This window comes from Haplochromis burtoni, unplaced genomic scaffold, assembly GCF_018398535.1.
Source record: "Haplochromis burtoni strain Fernald_Lab_line unplaced genomic scaffold, NCSU_Asbu1 Contig_290, whole genome shotgun sequence".
In the NCBI taxonomy this organism is placed as follows: Eukaryota; Metazoa; Chordata; class Actinopteri; order Cichliformes; family Cichlidae; genus Haplochromis; species Haplochromis burtoni.
The window spans coordinates 586,210-593,183 of record NW_024582651.1 but is presented as its reverse complement, the minus strand read 5'-3'; positions in this window follow the sequence as shown (position 1 = coordinate 593,183).

The window sequence follows — 6,974 nt, the reverse complement described above, 5'->3', positions numbered from 1 at the left end:
ATATATTAAAAGCAGCTTCACAGAAGGAGGAAGCTCTGAATTCCATCGACCCTTAACTTGTGACTGCTGGTGAGGATACACAGTTAGTCACTGCACTATTTATGACTTCTGCTGTTAATGTCTGACCTCTTGTGGACAATGAGGCGCACTGAGGTGAACGAAGTAACGAGCACGGTAATGAGCTGCTGCAGCCACTGCCACAGACTGTTGGCTTCAGCTTTTTTTTACAGTGTGATAGTTTTTTTTTTTTCCCCTCAGTGGTGGGAGCTGCATTTGCACCTCTATCTGGGCAAAATAGATATACATTTGCAGGGATTTGTTTTAAAGTGTGGTTGGGAACAGCTGCGGGAACTACTCATTTGAATAAACAAGCCTGATTTTGTACAAGGGGAAAAAGAAAGGCATAGTATACCTCAATTTCTACTAAAACACAGAAATAATCAAATACCACAGAGGTAAGGCATCTCTAAGTGTCTCTTAGAGCATGATTTGAAGATTGTGGATTAGGATCTTACATTGCTTACCAAGGTTTTTGAATTGGGATAAATGTGTTGAACATTATGTGTGATGTGTATGGAAGACAGCAGATAAACAAAAATTAAGGAATGGCTAAAAACATTAATTGAATAATCCGATCAATATGCTTGAATTTTGAAATGCAGCACATGTAGACAATGATATTCCCTTAATTGCTTGTTTGTTTTTTTAAGTAAGCCTTTTTTTTCGATTGTGAATATTGCCAACACAACAGAACTGTGTGCAGTAGCATCACTTCACGGTTTAATGTTTAAAAGCCTTGTAAATTCACCCACATAAAATCCGTCTTTGGCAGATGAAAGGGAAGATTAAAATAAGTCAAATGCATTTTGCTCTGAGGAGCACTTGTTTTATCAGCATGGTGTACAGGGCGGTTTGCTTGCAAGCTAAACCATCTTGGTATCATATGGCCACTGCTGTAATTATCTGGATGCTTTGATGCACCTCCACGACCACAGTGCCTAGAGAGTGTGCTCAGAGTCTGAATGCTCCGAGTAGGTGACACTTGAAACGCACCGTATGAATATGAATTTTTGACTGTGCTCTGCATTTACAAATAGTAGGATTTGGTTCCAGGAAAGTCTCCAGTGATTGCCGTGCCAATCACTCTCAGTATTTGAACCAAGGGGAAAGGAATGAAATGCAAAAAAAAGCACCTCTGCCTTTGTCTCTGGCTACATATATGAAGCATCAGTGTCTGCAGTTCATTTATTCTTGTTATTCTGGTGCAGGCAAAATATGTCAGACCCACAAATGACATGTATGCCAGCGTGAAGTAATATATGTTATGAATGTATGTAGTCAGGCCAAGAAGCAACAAAGTCCTATTTTATGAAAAATGTTGCTTCAAATCAGCCAACTTTGTGATCGGAGTCTTATTAAAGCCAGCTCACCTAAAGATAGAGGTATTATGTGAGTGCAACTTTTTCAAATCACTATGGAAAATACTGCATACATATTGCTGGGCTTTGATTTATGGATTTACTATACTGTATATATGGAATGAATATGTGGGAAAAAACACATAGCCAAGAAAATGGTTAAAATCCAACTGACAGCTAGTGAAGCTAAACCATTAGGTGGCAGCCCAGCACTTTTCTGCAGGGCTCAGGACCTCTTGGCTCCATGCTGTCCAGTCGTGACCTTTCGTTATACATTTTGAAGAAAATCTCAACTCATCACTGCACAGAGCTACTTGTGCATAATGCCGTCCACGAAGTTCTAATAACGGTCTAATATAGATCTAATTTTAATGAGGTGCAGTTTATAGATCAGATCTTTCGCTTTCTTGGGCCTTTCATCCGAAACAGTCTCTGCGGTCAGCAATTTGGGCACTGATGTAACAGGAAATACATATCAAAGAGAACTTTGAAGTCAAGTAACCGAACAGTAAATGCAAAAAGTGTGAAGGAATAAAGTCTTATTGTCAGTGACAACTCTGAAGGTCAGTAGTATTTCAATAACTCTATTGTAATGGTGTGCCAAGAGTAAAAGAAAAAAAAAAGTCAAATAAATGAATAAATAAATAAGAATGAATAAGAGTGAATTTAAAAATTACGGCCCACTATATTCCTGCAGGTTATACTGTAGCCTTGACTTCTGTGGGCAGCAAAATTTCACCGGGAGCTCACTGGAACTGCCTTGAGAATAATGTCACACCCTTGACTTGAATCACAGAAAAGTCCAATTGAACTTTCCTATGAACCTGCCTCTTCTAAAATCTTGATACTGAATGTTGTAGGGTAAGAAATGCATGAGATGTCTCAGTGCTCCTAGACACAGCTTGGCTGAATTCAGTGGTTTGCAGATTCTATATTCATGGGGGAGAAATACTCTTCTTAGCCCTTGTAGTTATATAGTTGTTGCCTCTTCCTCATCATGTGCTCAAGTGTCCTTAGTGAGCGCTGGATTTACGTCCTGATTGACTGTCTCCATAACAATCAAAGGGATGATTGGTTCATTTAAAAGTGTTTTGAAGAGCCTTGTGTCATGTCTCCTACTCTCTATACTACTGGGATCCTTCCAATCCTTTACAGTTACTGCTCAGTGGAATGTAGAAATATGTTGTACTGGACTTTTCCTCCTTCATGGTTATTACTTTTTTTGGATTTGTGACTCAAATCCCATGCTCTATTTTGAGTGATTTATACATATGAATGAAGATTTATGCCTGTGAGCTCAATGTGCCAGTATTATCCAATCAAACTGGGCTGCTCACTGGCTCCTGAGATTGCATTAAAGTGTAATATCAATGCAGCAATCCCTGGGTTATTGCCACTTTGAAATACCCGGTACCTCCGATACTGTAGCCACGTGTTATGATCAGGGGGGGATCTGTCTATTTATGTGAGGTTTCATGGGAGATTGCTGTGGTAAATTAATCAGAAGTTGCCAGCCATGTTTAATTCATTTGATCAATGACTGGATGAAGCTGGGGGAAAAAAAGAAAAGTGTCAGTGCATTCGGGTGACCACAAAGAAGTAAGGCACACAGAATAACCAGACAAGACCTAGAAATTTAATATTACTTATTTCCTGAAGTGTTCTCATCAGAGAAGATGCCGCTATCATTTTAATGCCTCACCTTAGGTTTCTAAAGTCTTCATAAACATAATTTATTATTCCAGCGGCTTGTAAAATTGTAGTTTATAATTTGATGACATTGAAGGCTATCCTGCAGAATGTTAGAAAATGGTGCCAAGAAAGAGAGGACATTAATTCTTGGGTAGTATTCTGGCTCTGCAAAGTGGTGTGCGGGAAATCACATTCCATAACTTTTTCTTATTGTTCCTTCACAATTTATTAATGAAGGATTTTCAGTTTATTTGGGAAAAGAAGATTGCCTTGAACCCCAGTCTTTAAATTCTTCTGTTTAGTGGGCAAATACTATAAAGCCCCAAGGACCTGTAGTGTGCAAAACATTGAGAATAGTCTGCCTGAGAATCTATCCCCCTAGTGATTTACCGATGTTGACTGTCTATTCTAATCTGCTTGCTTTTTAAACTCTCTGTGTGGTTAAGCATTTAAAACGAGAAACTTCTTAGTCCTACATGAGACAGCAGCTTTGATGTCATGATCGCACTATTATTTTATGCAGCGACCCAGTGCTATAAGGGCTATTTCATGCAGTAATGATTTTTGTGAGGAGAAAAACCTGAACTGACATTGGCACATTTTTCCTTTTTTTCCCCACTCCCCTGTAGGAAAATGGCTTTCTTAGCCTGCAATTTATCCAATTACGGATTTACAGCAGTGCAAAGTCAACCATATGATACAGCCTAAGTCTATTTTTCAGCCTTTGGAGCAAATCCAATCATTCCAAATGGTTGCTGATGGTAATAATTGCAACAGCATCACATTGATCGAGTGGGTCCACGGGGTGGAAACAAACAAAGCACACTAAGAAAAGGAGATGGTGTTTTTGTGTGTGTGTGTGTGTGGGGGGGGAGGGGGGGGAGGTTTGTTATTATGGCCCTTGTAAAAAAAATAATACTGAGGCATTAAAAGATGGACTTTAGACTTTATCGGTTGCTGATAAAGAAAATGCTCACACCAATGTCCCAACTTTATTTATTCAAGACTTGAACGTAAAGGTAAAGGGTTACTGCGCTTTCTAAAATCAGAAGGACTTATGGGAATGACACGGAAAATTTATAGATGATCCCCATGTAACAGCTAGGTACACGCATATCATAGTTCTTGGCTACTCTTTGTATCCTTATAGAACTTTATTAACAGTTTCAAACAACACCAATGATTAGTTTACAAAATGCTGAGTAATGAACTTCTAAGTAAGAATTCAATAAAGAACTAAACAAAAGGCACACAAGTCTAGTCAATGGCAGTACAATGACCAGCTAAACAGTTTACTCTAAAAAAAACTGCTTAATGGAAACTAATTTGAAAAATCTTTCAGTCATCCTTTACAAAGTGTGTTATCCAGATCACTTCTAGACTGTTTCTGTATCTGTGTTTACTGTATGTTCCACAGCCCTGCCACAGATTGGCGATCTGTCCAGGGTGCAGCCTACCTCCAACCCTGTGACAGCTGGGGTGAGCTCCAGAGGCTTAATACTTAATTGTATACATGCTGGTGCTGAGAGGAGTATTAGAAAAGATGATTGAGTCATTGTGACTGTTATTGCTCTGCTGCAGAACAGCTTGCGGCGAGGCTTTTGGTTTTGGTGGTGTCAAAACCAGCATTTATTTTGCCACCTACTTGATAGATGTACTCTACAGCACTTGCTGAGTTTATCGTTATTCTGGCTGTTAATTCATATCGCTGCGAAGAATAACAGATCTCTCTTGTCCGTGCTTATTTTGGCTAAAGGAATGCCTTTTTTCTTGCACACGTAATCATTTCCATTAATCTCAGCTTCAGCACGTCTCTTGTCACTCTTGCGTCACCTTTACCTTGTTCTCCATACCATACAGTCCCTATTCAGTTAAGCTCTGGAGAAATATTTCAATTCAAAGTAATATGTGATAGCTTGCTCTGCTTGTATTCATATCATAATTACATCTTAACTGTTGAGCTCCGGTCCCATAGTTTATGCTGCTGCACCTCTCAGCCACACTCACTGCACACCTTAAGCCTATATCCATGAACTGATGGTCATCTGCTTCTTATCGGTGCTACATAACATTTGGTGGAGAGAGATTATCTGCTCCAAGCCATTAATTTTTGAGAATTTAATATGCTTAAGTTAATAATTATCTGCTGCATAGCTGATGTGTCTCTGCCTGATGCTGCATATCAAGTGGCCCCAGTATTTAGATTTATCCATCTAAATTCATTACACACAGCTCCTTACTCCTTAGTTAACTCCTCTGGAGTTTTTTTGTATGGAAATTGTTTCTCAAAATGACTTCATAAGACGGCGATACACATGTGGGTCTGCTACCATTTTCACTCCTTACTTACTTACTAAGACACTTTGTAAGTACTTTTGGTTCATTTAAAAAGGTTTCTGAGAACACATCTCACACTTGTTGCCAAATTGCCATTTTAATGAAGGAAGTGCCATAAGATTTCTCGGAGCACTGTCCTTGTTGATGCTGATAATGAGCCATCTTCCAAGAAGGAACTGATCCAGCTTCATGCAAGGCTAACTTTAGAGGGCTATAACAGATAATCATATTCTCTTTCTGTCTGTGGCATCTTGTAGAGTTGCTTCTTATAAAATATTTTTAAGAATAGCAAATACTGTAGATATCCACTGAGATGGCCCCATTTTTCAGTAGGCAGTATTTAATAAGATGAGACTGTTCATGCTTACACTCGAATGCTAAACTTGGCAAGGATACAAATCATTTCAGTGGGACATGGGAATGCATTCCAAACAGCTGACAACCATTACACATAATGGCCCCTGCTAAGGGCAAGGTCTCAGATTCATTCTCATGTTAAGTGCCTTGTCTGAGTGACTGATAAGGATGCATTAAAGAAGAGGTTGTGATACATGTGACAAATGTTACTGGCAAGCCAGTGAAGAGAAAGTGTTGTAGTGCAGGTGTGAATGAGGGTAGATGTCAGGTAGATGTAATGAAAAGAGTGGGGGAGGCAGCAGTGGCGTGCCTTCTGTGTCTGTACCACGAGCCTGGCATGTGGGTCTAAATTATTCCATAGAGGGTCTGCACTCTCGAAACTGCTGATATGATAATGAGTCTAATCACTGAATTTTAAGAAGTTTTGCCATTGTTTAAAATGCATTGTATCCCTTGAAAAGCTTAGAATTCAAATTAATAGTGTTTAAAGTCAGTGTGTAATTACACAGATAGGGTTACTGATCGAATTATGTCCAATTGTTTTTTGGGATGTGGTTAGAATATATGAAGCCACAGTTAAACTCTGTATCTATGAGGAATGCCACTTATCACCTGTCTTACGACAATCAATATAAAACACTTGATCAAAGCTGTCCTTTTAATCTCTGCATGTCTTGAAGTCTTGTCTAGCTATTGCATTGTGGAAATTTGTGAGTCTTGATTGTGAAAACTTAAGGTCTCCAGCCTTAAAGCCACAAGGTCATAGCATGCAAGCGGCATATTTTACATTATATGACATATTTTACGTTCTGAGGCTTCGCACTTCCCTGGAAAAGGTTGTACTTTTTATTTGGCAGTGCAGGAGCTGGAGAGTGGGGGGAGATTGATTTAGTGTGCTTCAGGTACACGGGCTGCTTTTGTGTCTGGAGTTGCAATTTAGATTTAGAAGACAGAGCGGCTGCAATCAGGAAGAGGTGGTAATCAATTTTTCTTGTTTATGTGCACTTGTGTGTGTGTGTGTTTGTGTGTGTGTGTGTGTATCTACAGCTGCAGAGAACAGATCCACAGCCATTGGCAAATAAGAGGAGCATGTAATGATAACCATTCCACTTTCCTTACTGATACACAGATACTGCCCTCGCTCTTCAGCACATTCAACCTCTTATTACA